The sequence below is a fragment of the Pygoscelis adeliae genome, unplaced genomic scaffold (genome assembly GCF_000699105.1).
Source record: "Pygoscelis adeliae isolate BGI_AS28 unplaced genomic scaffold, ASM69910v1 Scaffold427, whole genome shotgun sequence".
Classification (NCBI taxonomy): Eukaryota; Metazoa; Chordata; class Aves; order Sphenisciformes; family Spheniscidae; genus Pygoscelis; species Pygoscelis adeliae.
The window spans coordinates 99,699-112,793 of NW_008825214.1; positions in this window are offsets into that span (position 1 = coordinate 99,699).

Genomic DNA, 13,095 nt, shown 5'->3' on the forward strand with positions numbered 1-13,095 from the left:
GAGACGAGCTGGGACCGGCTCGGCCACGCTGAGGTAAAATGGCTGCCCTGAGGGCACGGGGAACTGAATCCAGGCTTGGGTCCACTGCTCAGCCCTGCGAGCGTTCTGCTTGCGTGTCCCCTTCAGCGGAGCGTTACAGTTAAGTTTTAGGGCTGTTGGGTTTTGTGTGTGGGTTTTTTTTTTTTCCCCTAACACTGTGCTCTCCCGTTTCTAAACGCTATATCGTGGTTCTCGGGGGTTTTTACGTCAGACTAATCTCGCGGTCTGCTCTGGGAGGACACTGAAATCTACTTCGCAGGCTGAGCACGATGACTGTGGACAGAACAAATCTTAAGAATGTACTTGGCTTTGTTTTGTGTCCACGTAAGCTAATAAAAGTGGGGGAACATTTGAGGTAGAGGCAAAGTCACATCTCAAGTGGACATGTTTATGAAAACGTTGTCTCCTGAGGGCTGTGTGCTCCCGCAGCAGCGCGTGCTATATGGTGCGTCTTCGGAGGTTTGATGTGGAGTTACGTGAGAAATGCATACAAAAGAGGGCAGGAAAGGATTTCCTGGGGAAGAAGCAAGGAAATAATGTACAGCTGTGTTACGTTTATGAGATTATAATTCAAATAAAGTCACTTTAAAACACCATTGTATTGCTCTAGTTTGTCACAAAGCCCTAAAAGATGCGTTAAGGCAGCGAACGGAGCTTCAGACAGACAAACCGCTTCAGCGTGCCCCACGCCCTTGGAGCCCAGCAGCTCTTCCCTGGTGCGTCCCGCCTCGCCCGGACCCAGCACGGCTCGTTCCTCCGCTCGCGCTTGGCTGCGTGGACTGCAGGTCGCAGATTGCTTTTGAAGCGAGAATTTTTTTGTACGATCCACGAGCTGTAACAGATGTGGGAGGGATACTTCTAAAAACGTTTGAAATAGTTGTACTTCCGCAATCTGGATGTCTCGCATTTATTTTTCCCTTGGTGTCTTCCGTATCGGCACAAGCGAGTCCACGTGGTGCCGGAAAGGTTGAGTCACTGCAACCGCCGTGATGGGGTTGAAGTAGTATCTGAGTGTGTAGAAAAACCCTTTAGGCTCCTAAGTTAATTAAGGGATTTCGGAAAATGTGTCATGCCTCTTCGGTAGAGTCTGTCATGCATACTTCATTTTTCATGTGTTAATTAAAAATGCATATTCCTCCAGAAAACAGCAATCCTGGTGACTTACAGTTAGAAAAATATTTTCGGTATAACATCATAACGTTTGACTGTTACAAATGCCTTTCATTTTTCTCTCGTGTAGGTTAAAATACGGTAATGTGCTCTGCTCTAGTGATGTTTAACATCGGTAATACCCATGTTGGATTGCTAGTGGTTTAAATAAAGACTCCTATCAATCACTGCAAGGTGGTGTGAGAAAGCATCTTCAGGAGTGGTGGTTTGCAAAGTATAAACCACCGACTATCTAGGGATTTTCTGCATCTCTAAAAGAGCGTTAGGGTTTCACAGTCCCGTTCGTAGCGGAATACAAACTGGTAAGACGGGGGCTGCAGTGCCCCTGTGGTTCCAGCCTTGATCTACGTGACTTCAGGGGGTGCTTTTAGGTAAATACATGTTTTTTGAACCAGCACAATTCAACGAGCTAATTCGGTTATTTGCCAGCTCAGTCGAAATACTTGTTGCGTAGTAAAGAAAAAAAGACAAGAACAACTCCCCTCCCCACAAAAAAACAAATCTCAAAGACCCCAAATATGCTCTTCCCAGGTGTGGAGAAGGCTCCATCCTTTGCCAAGAAACGGGTCTTTATTTTCAAAAGCGTATTAAGCTGCTGAAGGTTATTCTTAAAGGCGTCATAAAATAATGGTAAGTCTGCCTGGTTTGCGAAAACCCTATTGCATAATTTCTTTCGTGTGTTAATAATCCTCGTAACTGCTTTAAATGATTGCCTTAATTACCTTAATGAAGTGTCTCTTTATAGAAATACTGAATGTTTTCTTCTTCATTACCTTTTTTAGCTCTGTGTTATCAGCGGAGCGCTTAAAACAGTTGGACAAGCTGCAGAACATTTATTTGCTTTGTCAGTCGCTTCTGGCTTTCTGGCAAAATGTATATGTGGAGAATCATTAAACATTAATTATGTAGAAAATAAATTGCTGGGAAGGAAATGGCAAATAATCCTGCTAAAAGAGAAGGCCAACTACTGTAAAATGACAAGCTTTCATTCTCAAAATGAGAGAAATGAAGAGCAGGGCTTTCAAACGGAGAAGATTGATGAATAACGCCAAGCATTAACCGTGGAACCCGGTACGGGAAGCGTCTCGGCGTGCTGAACTCACCCAGGTGGAGATACGCTGGAGAACACTTGCGGCCGCTCCTCAGTCTGCTTTAGGTCTTATCAGGTAGAGAAAGAAAAACAGCAACTTTGGTTTGGCCCTTTCTGGCATTTTCACAGCCTGCCTTCCTCTCCCCTCCGTCCCCAGGCCTCTTCCCGCGGTGTTGAAATGCACTCTCGCGCCCTTTGCAAATAACCATCCCGGTGCCGCAGGTGGGTCTTTTTACGCAAAGGTACTGAAATGCTTTGTAACGGGGTCACTGCTCGTTTCTATTTATGACGAAACAGAGGCATTGGCAGCAACGTGTTTTTCCCAAGGTGAGCTGGCAGGGTTAGGGGCAGAGCAGGGACCGCAGCCCACGGCTGAGCCGGGTGGGGTGGGTTGCAGTTCTGCCTGCTGCCTTTCGTCGCCTTCAGCACTCGCCTGGCTCTGCTAGCGAGAACCTGTTTTTCCTAAATCGCAGGCAGCCTCCTCGGTATGGTACGATCCAGCTGGGATTAGTCTTGACTGATCTCACTTTGTTGCAAAATAACCGTTCATCAAAGCTCAGATCGTTTGGAAGAAAAGGGTCATTTTTAAAATGGCGTCTTAAGTTGTAACGTTTTTTTTGGAGAACTAAGCTTTGAATTGCCCAAACTTGCTGTTTCCCTCCTATAACAGTCGTTCTGAATATGCTGCTTGAGTGGTTTCTTCTGGCATTTCAACAGACACACGAAACTGCACGGAAAGTGTCTTTGGAGCTTGAAATATTAAGCTGATATTTTGGGGCCCTTCAATTTTAAATAGTGCCTCAGTGTTGTCAAAGTTATTAACTTGCATGTGCAAAAAATGCAAAAATACCGTCTGATTTTTTTCAGAGAAACTCTGAGTACGTTGATGAGACAAGGAAAGCGTGTGTAAGTTTGAAAATATTTCCCACTGTCCTGGTTTCGGCTGGGATAGAGTTAATTTTCTTCCTAGAAGCTGGTACGGTGCTGTGTTTTGGATGTAGTATAAGAATAATGTTGATAACACCCCGATGGTTTAGTTGTTGCTGAGCAGTGCTTGCACTAGTCAAGGACTTTTCAGCTTCTCCTGCCCTGCCAGCGAGAAGCTGGGAGGGGGCAGAGCCAGGACAGCTGACCCAAACTGGCCAAAGGGACATTCCACACCATACGGCGTCATGCTCGGTACAGAAACTGGGGGGAATTGGCCGGGGGGCAGCGACCGCTGCTCGGGAACTGGCTGGTGAGCAGTTGGGTGGTGAGGAATTGCATCGTGCATCACTTATTTTGTATATTCTTTTATCATCATCATGAGCATCATCATTACTATTATTATTATTTTATTTTCCCTTCCTTTTCTGTCATATTAAACTGTCTTTACCTCAGCCCACGAATCTTACTCTTTTTTTTCTCCCCGAATCTCTTCCCCCATCCCACTGCGGGGGGGAGTGAGCGAGCGGCTGTGTGGTGTTTAGCTGCCTGCCCGGTTAAACCACAACACCCATCAAAGCAGATGGTGGCAGAGCTCGTTTTATATATGTAGATTTAAAAAGATTTCATATGCGCATGCTGTAGCATGTCTTGATGCAAAGGAAAAGCACAGCACACTGACGGTGTGAATTTCTCCTGAAAGCCAGCCCGAAAGGACACACGGGTAGAGACTTAAAGAAGAAAAGCCACCCAGAAGAGCAGGCTGCATGGGCTGGCATTTTCCAAGGATAACGCCACCTGAATTCAAATCACACCCGGAAGGCATTGTGAAAAAGCTCATTTTTAGAAATTCTGAAACATTGCTCTTTTTGCTTCGTTAGAACAGCTACACCATTAGAGCTGTTAAGCACGATGTGCTCGGCAGAGCCGTGATCGTAAGGTCCCCGGAGCAGACCGCTGAGGTCTTCACGGGACCCTCCGGCGCAGCCCGGACCCGTTCCTGCAGCTGCGGCACCGCGGGACCACGAGCCACCTCCTCGCCCCGGGCTGGTCTCCAGCAACCTGCCGGGCTGGCTGAAGGGATGCAAGGAAGCAGAATCTAGTTAAATCGCATGTGGTTATTTGTCTTGCTAGCGGTAATTAAAGGTTAATTATTACAAAAAAAAAAAAAACTCAGGGGTTTTGATGTGATTTCTGCTGTCTTGCTTTTATGTGACTCTGATTTTCAGCGCCTGGTTTCACCTTTGATTCCCACGTGCCAGCACACCGCGTCTGGGGGTGGGGAGGGGAAGAGGCAGCGGTTAGCAGAGACTGAAAAGTTTAAATGAGCCCCTGTTGTGGTTTAACCCTGTTTTAATTGATTTCTTTCCCTGGGAGGACATTTATGTTCATACAGGGCTCTGCGGGCTCCTTCTGCCCGCTCTCCGTTGCTCCCTGCCTCCCGCTGTCACTGAATATTGCAGCAGCCGGTTTCATTGCTCTTCTCTCTCCCTGCCTGGTGGGATGCTCCAAAGCCTGACGTGGACGGAGGAAAATGGATGCAAACTGTTAATGAAAATAAACCTGCTAAGGTTTATTCTTGCCAAGGAATAAATAAGCGAAAAGGAGTGTACCCATTTCGGTTGCTCATTTCAGAAAGGTCCTTGGGCGGAGACTGGCCGGCGAGGGTTCCCCTGCGACTGCTCCTTTGCTCCTTTTTCTTTTGCTATTTTTATTTCTCTGTGCATTTCCCGGAGTTGCCTCCTTTTCCCTCGACGCCTTCCCGCGCCCCAGGCGTGCGGCGTACGGCCGGCTGAGCTGTCTGTGCTGGGATCTGCCACGGAGCTGCTGCCGTAGAGCACGCTGGTGGCACTGCACCAGTGCCGGCAGCTCGCCGATCCCGCTCGGCACCTCCTTTTCCACCGCTCGTGCTTCGACTCGGGGCGAACGATGCTGTCCTGATACAGGGAACTGAAATAGTGAGCGGTGACAAAACACCGGGGAGGTAACGCCGAGCGAGCCAGCCCTCGCAGCAAGAGCCCGCTGCCGCCGGGCTTATTAAACAGGCAGCATTTTGTACGTGTCCATTAGAGGTATCGATAGCTTCTTATTTGGTGTGTGGCATCTGTCACCGTCCCCACCAGGAAACCGCAGTGCCGTGGCACAGCCGTCAGCTGCCCTGCTACAGGCAGCGAGAGCTCTGCATTTAGACATTGTGGTGGCCGTGCCGCCGAGCCTCAGGAGCGTGGGTAGAGCTGAATCTTTTTGTTCTCCAAAAATAACCCCAATTTGCTAGGCCTCAGTGGTTTTTAAAAGGAGGTTTTCCATTAGCTTTCCATCAGAGAGCTGCTGGCGGCGCTGCCGACGTCCCCACTCCCTCTGAAAAGAGATGATGGGATGCGGCCCCTGTGGCATCAACGTGGGTTTGCTGATTTTTTTAGTACAAGGAAACAGAACGAGTGAGAACTGCATTAAAATTTGTTTCAAGCAGAATCTTTTCAAATACAAATAAAGTTTTAGGAACTGTTTCGCTGACATGCGTAACTTTCTGTAAACATTTGAGAAAGGCGAGGGATTGCGATAACCGCTTGAATACAAAAAGTCACGCAGACCAAGGTACAAGTGACGCTGAGCCAGATATTTCTACCGTCTGAGCTCAATGAAAGGAAAACAAATGCGGAAAAATAAACTAGATGTTTACAGAAGGCCCGGGGTGGGAGCAGTTGCCAAGTTCCTGAGCAGTTTGCCGAGCCCGGCGCCCCGGCTAAAAGCTTCTGCTAAAAGGCCTGTTTCTGTTCCCACTGGAAATTTCACAGCATTTTATTATCCAGACGTTCCCCGGTTAGGAAACCTCACAGTTCATATCCAAATCATTCTTAAAGAAGGTGAAAGGTGCAAAATCAACTGCTTTTAAATTAGCAAGTTAAAATATGTAGTCAGGAATTAGGAGTGAAAACACCCTGGATATCTTTTACTGGCAGTGGCTGTCCTTCTCTCTGCTGTGCAGTGCAAAGCAAAAACGTGACGGTTTTCATTTCTTGTACGGTACCTGACTTACCACAGCAGCCCAGCTGAAATGTGAAATACAAAGAAGAAACCTGATTTTTTTCTTTTTCCTAATATGTCTTTTAGGTGCAGTTGCTTGAGGGTATAGTAAATAAGAATAGCAGAAGATCATTGTATTTTCGAGGCAGCACCCAAGCATGAACGTGGGATATTATTTTGATAGTTTCCCAGGAAGCATATTAACATTTTTATACTCCGTGACATACCACACATGAGAAAGAAAGGATCAAAGGAGCAGCGAGCTTCATGGGATGAGGACGTGTGGGAGAGCTGGGCTGGCGAGGGCGGGGAGCTGCAGCACCAGTAAAAGCCGCTTTTCCTCCATGGGAACCAGTTACCCGTAAACCCAACGCTTTGGATAACGTTGAGGACTTTATTGCTTCCCTCATTTGCCCTTCCATAACAGAGTTTTTCCTTAGACGTGCAGCACTGAGTTTAAAGAGACACGGTGGGTGTTTTGAGGTGGGAGCTGGATTTGCCGAGTTTATCCTCTGCAGCGCTGCTGTGGACTGAGAAAGAAGCCGGGGGGGAGGTGGGACACAACGGGGCGAAGCCTTTCCAGAGCAAATCGCTGAGATGCGCCGCGCTGAGCTCCTTCCTGCGCCAGCCCTCATTTCTCCTCGTTGTGGCAGGCCAGTTTCAAGCCCAGCAGCGTTGCCGCCGGGGGGGCTTTGCTGGCCCCCGGGGCTGCCGCCGCCTAGCATGGGTGTTCTCCACCGACAGGATCCCATGCCCGAGGCCCGGGCCGTGGTCTCCCGGCACCGCCTCCCCTCGCCCCCTGCGGACGGGGCTGCAGCTGGAATCTGCTTTCTGTTCGAAGCGGCGGCGATGCATCGCCGGGCTGTGCACGCACACACGCTGCTTCAAGGTCCGTCAGATTTCCATTATGGCCCGTGTGGCCGCAGCTCTCTCTGCCCAGGGCCATCCCCTGCGAGGCTTTTTTGCTGTTAACAGCAGAGGAAGAAAACAATAGAAGTGCGCTGCCGGTCCTTGGGGCGAACATAAAGCAGTGCCTCCATATACTTTTGTTTGCTCTGAGAGCGTCAAAGACGTCAGTGAGTATTTTTTTTTCTTCTAGGGCTTTTTTTTTGTTTATTATTCCCCTTTTTATTCCTCCTCATCCTCCCGGGCAGAGGGCAGCTTTGCTCCCTAACCGATTGCTTGCCTGTTTGGAGTTAAACACGAGCTGAGCGCTGTGATGGACTGGGGCTGAACTCGAAATGCACCTTCCAGACACCCGCGTTGGTGGTTTACACCGAGGGCACAGGTTTGGGTGCAGCTCTGGCAGCGGCACGGGAGCCCGGAGAAACCCGCTGGCTTCTTGGTGCTCCACGGCAAGGACAGATGTGTTTGATGGCGGCTGACACATGGGCTCGTGTGGAGCCCAGCACGGAGGCAGAGCCGCCTGAGGCCACCAAGGGCCGTTTCCGAGGACGCATGCCGCCTGTGCAGAGGTTTGCTTTCCTCCCACGGATATGTCCTCGACGTGGGACCTAAGCAGCTGTTACATTCCCTTAAAAAAACCACCACCTTTGCAAACTTTGGCAGTGTATCTTTTGTTCGCTAGAAACCTCTACTCTTTCCTTGCCATGAAACGCGTTCCTGACACCTCCTCCCCGTATCGCCATGAATAACTAGCACCCCTCAGACTGGGGATGTGGCTGGACCCTGCCCGGTAATTCCCACCGCGGGGGGTGCTGGGCAGGGGATGGATGTGGTGCTCGCAGCCCCAGGCGTGAGTTAAACCCCAATAAATCAAGTCCAGGCGTGTTTCGCTGCGTGCAGGAGAGGAACTGAGAGGAAACCCCCAGCGCGGCGGTCCCCAGCTACGCACCCCCGGCCCCGAGGCCAGCCTGCGCCAGGCTGCTCAGGGGGGTGTCCCGCTGTGAGGGGCTTCCCCGGGGCCTGGGTTGCGTGCTGGGAGGACACCATGAGATTTCATATGCAGTAAAATACTAAAAGCTGAGTTTTCTTCCTGCCTCTGCACAACACGCAGCCAGCAGTGGAGCTCCGTGCTTTTTGGGTAGGTGCTGTGGCTGTTTAAGGCTACCTCCCGAAAGCGGATCTGTTGCAGCGGGCGGTGTTGGGATACTCAACCCTTCTTACGCAGGGCATCGCTGTCAGGAGGAAGAGCCCCATCACTGGCAGGAAAATGGGATTATTCCCTGCATCCCAACAGCCTGGCACTCACGCTGGAGATGCAAGCAGGGTTTCAGCCAACTGTTTCTAAGTAAGTCCCTTGTGCCTAGAGAAGGCACAGCCACTTTCCGTACCGTCAGGCTTCTGGCAGGAGATGAACCGAGTCCAGAGGGTGGTGGGATCAGAGCCACTCCGGTTTAGCGTTGCTTATTTTCCTGGCTCGTGCTGGAGGTGCCAGAGGGAGGTGGATACGGGCTGTGCTCCGCTCTGTCTCCCTGGTCCTGCCCTCGTGCTGTCACTGAGCCTTCGGGTTGCTGCTGCTGGTGAGAAGCCGGGCTGTGAGCGGAGCTCTGCGTGAGGACAACCTTTCCCCCGCTACATTTCTAAGGCAGATTAAATGGTAGGCAGAGCAGCCTTAAGCATTCCTCTAATTAAAACAAAATCCCTTGTGGCCTGTTATATACAGAGAGATATTACAGACTTAAGGGATGTATAAAATGTATATTTATTGATTGGATCAACTGTTGCAGCTCCTTCCATTGTGTCCAGTGAGAGCATTAACAGACGACTGACGGGGCTGGCGAGGAGGGCAGGGAAGGGGGGTTTGGCCGGTGCTTTCATTGATGCCAGCCCGCTGGGCTGCTGGCCCAGGCACCTGTGTCACAGCGAGCCCGTGAATACCTGCCTGGTATATATACATATATATGTATACATTTATATACATAGCTACCTAGCTAGGCATCGCCTCCAGTGCCCGTCCTGGGAGCCCCTCATTTCTGGTCCTGCTGTGCTGGGCTGGTGCTGGTGCTGGCGTGGGTTTGCAGAGTTGCACCCCCAGTGGGTTGTTTCTGGCTGCTTTGCTTCTAAGTCCGCTTGCAACGACCATTTTTTCGATTGCAGGGATGCAAGATCATTTCTGGTAAAGCCTCGGTAGTGATCGAGGGACAGGACCTGCTTTTCAGTGAGAAACAAACAGCGACTCGAAAGCTTTTGCGGGCTGAGATTTTGTGCTTAGCAAGTTGCTCCACCTTGAAGAACAACCCCAAGAAATGTGAGTGTGTAGTGGAAATGTCTGCAGGCCTGGATTAAAACAGCGCTGGCAGATGATGCTGTAGCTTCCACAACATAAACACTACAGAAAAATAGTGTAAATATAGGGGATTCTATTTTTTTTCCCCTCATTTTTTCCCTCACAGGCCAGGAACTGCTAGAGCTTAAATAAATCATTACAGAAGTGAGACTGACCTAAATCATTTTACACAGTGGAGACCTTGTCTCCTGCTTTTGGAGCTTCTCATATTTATGCTGTGCCAGAACAGAGTTTAAGTTGTCTGTACGGCAGCAGCTCCTTCCTACGCCCCAGGGAGCTTGGGGGAAGGTGTGAGATCAGCTCGCGTGCAGCAGCAAGGCTGCTGGGGAGACAAAACCACCGGCTCACGCGTGCCGGGGGAACCAGTGGGTATTTTTGGTGCTGTGCCGTCCCGTGCTTGGTGCTGGCAGGTTTCCCTGCCCTGTGCAGGGCTGCCGCTCCGCTGGGCTCTGCTTGTCTCCGCATGAGCACCCGGTCGGGTCATGCATGAGTGCCTAATTAACTAACTCCCGCATAAGTGTCTAATCAGTGGATGCACAAGTGCCCAGTTAATTTACATTTCAGCACCCAACGAGTTCATGCATGAGCACCCAATGAGTACGTGCATGGGCCCACAATTAGTTCATGCATGAGGGCCCGGGAGGTGCATGAGTGCCCAACCAGTGCACGCATGAGCAACCGAAAAGATCTTGCATGAGCGCGCAGTGGACCTGCACACAGATTCACAATTAGTTCACGCACGAGTGCAGGATTAGTCCACGCATGAATGCCCAGTTAGTGCATGCATGAATGCCTAATTACTGTGCACATGAGCCCCCAATTAGTGCATGCATGAGCACCCAAGTAGCTCACGCATGAACGCCCAGTTATTTTGCATATTAATGCCCAATTAGTGCGTGCATGACAGCTCAATTATTTCACGCATGAGCACCAAGTGATTTACACGTGATTTCCCCGTTGGTTCACCTGTGAGCACTGTGTGTTCCTGGAGCGGGGACTCCCCTGGGACTGCAGCCCGTGGCTGACCCGCAGCAGGAAGGGAAGCAAGGAGCGTGGCAGAGCGTGGTGCGGAGACATGGCTGCTGTGGATGTGCTGCAACGGTGCAGGAGGAAAACCCCACCCTGCAGCCAGCCCAAAGCAACCTGGCATGCCCTGGCACCCCTGAGCTCGTCTGAGGGCAGCGCTGTGCTCTGCTTGACCACGAAAAAAACAACCCTGTTGAGTGCTGTGGCTCACAGGAGGGTGGAGTAGATGATCACAACAGCCCCTTAAAAATTTGGAAAGCCTTTGATGTGCAGACAGGGCCCCTTGCAGATAAACCACGTTGGGTTTAGGGCTTGTGCTGGAGCACCCAGCCCAAATGCTATAATGGGCGGGAGGCCAGAAAAGAAAAAATGAAGAAAATCAAGGGAAGAAGTCAAATTAACACTTGTCCTTGACCTGGCCCTGCAAGCACACTGAGTCTGTGTCCTGAAACCCCTCTGCCTCGCGGTCAGACTGGGACCCCTGCAAAGCCTGCTGCGGGAGCGAAACTGCAAGGCACGGTCACACAGCATGTGGTTTGACGTGACTTTTCCTTCGGTGCTTATGTTGTCTCTAAACCTGCCTTTCACTTTGGGAGAGATCAGATTAAAGGCAGTTCCCAGCTCTCAGTGCATCCAGCCGGTCTGGGAGCCTGGGCTGGGGTGCTGTGAGATGCAAGCAGTGGGCTGGATGGCTCAGCCTGGCTGGGCTTCGTCACCCTCTCACTCCTCTGCATGCACAAAGGCAGTTGTTATGTTCCCGTGCTAATACGACCCCGCCGAGATTCCAGAGAGATGTTTTTATTTATGGATCCTGCGTGAACTGCACACCGCAAGTCACTCGCAAAAACTTGCAGAGAGCAGATGACCTGGATACATATTAATAAGGCTCACAAGTCGTCTAGTATTAGTTTTTTCTATCACGCTTGCGGGATGGCAAGGAACGCACTACCTCGTGGAAAGCAATGTTTAGACAAAAAGCCGTCTATAGCTTGTCACATTTTTAAGCCTGTTTGCCTTGGAGATAAGCCCAGGCTGCCCTGACGTGGTGCCACGCTGCAGCTGCCTCTGCTCTGGGACAGACCCCGGGAAGATGAGGAGCAATAGCTCCGCGCACGCTGGAGCCACGCAAGGGCCGTGCTGGTTTTGGGGACAGGCAGGCAGGACACTGCATGGCCGGAGGCCGTGTTTGGGGGTTTCAGAGCCCCGGTGCGTGACGCTGGTGGGAAGCGTTTGACCCAGTCCTGGGTGGTTCTTCCAATGCGGGAGCGTTTCTCCCTGGGCAGGAACACCTCGACCCCCTGCGCCTCCTACCCTGCTGCTCCTGGCAGCAATAATGGGTAGTGACCCCTTTCCTGGCTGGGGAACCTGGGGGACAGTCCCGGGTCTGGTATTCGTGCACTTCAGTCTCCCTCTGGATTGAAAGCCTTCGCAGATCAGGCGTGGGGACGAGGTGCTCAGAGCACCAGGCACAGGGAGAACCCGGTTCCCATTCCCCGGGGGCTGTGAGTGTAACCCCTGGGAGACAAGTGCACCCAGACTGGATCTGTGCAGTGAAGAGGATGAGTGAAAACGCTTTATTGTCCCAAATTTGTGAACAGTAAACTGGGGGACTTGGGGGCCGATATTGGTGTTAATGGACTGCTTACGGTGATCACACCCTCAGCATCAGTGGTGGCAGCTCCCCGCTGGCGTTTTATAGAGCATTTCCTTTTATAGGGCATTTTCTTTTTCCACGGGATTTATTCAGGTTCTATAGCAGGGATTCAGGGAGATAATAATGTACATTAACCAGGGCGCGGAAAACTGCTTCGCAAACAAGATTGATCAAAGCAGCCCAGGACTGATAGCAAACCCTCCGTAATGCAGTTTGCAAAACACTTGCCAAAACAATTGACTCCTGGTAAAAAATAACTCGTTGGGCAGCCTTGGGGGGGCTGCGGCTGCTGGGGGACCTGGCTCCAGCAGCAGGAAAGCTGGTGGCTGGGGACTGCAGCGATGAGCAAGGGCCAGATCCGGCTCCCCCTCGCCCAAGGCAGGTGCCAGGCTTTGGTATTGAGGTGTGAGCCCCCGGGAGGAGCCGCTGGCCAGATCCTGCCCCAGGGCCGATGCGGGTGCTGGGGTGGCAGGTCACTGGGGTGCCCGGCCGCATGCGGACCCATCCCCCCGGGCAGTGCATGCCACCCCATGGGTGCCTCACGGACAGGCTCTCACTTGCCGGGGAGAACAGCGCGTTTTGCAAGGGGTCAGACTCCGCACGGCTCTGCCCCCGGCAGACGCTGAACGCGGGGCTGAGCTGCTGGCAGTGCCTCCCTCTCACGGCCGCCCGCATCCCCTTTCTGTGCGGTTGCTTTGCAGCGCGTCTCTGCAGCGAGATCAGGAGCTGCCGGCTCCTGGCTCGATGCATCAGCCACGGGAGGATGACTATAGGTGATTGCGACGTCACTAGACGAGGAAGAGTACCCGCAGCCGGCCCGGCTGGGATGTTTGCGCGCCGGGCGGCGCACGCGGCACCCGTACGATGAAGTGGCCAAATCCCCCTTCGTGTGGAGCAGCCGCCCTGCTCTGGGGGTGC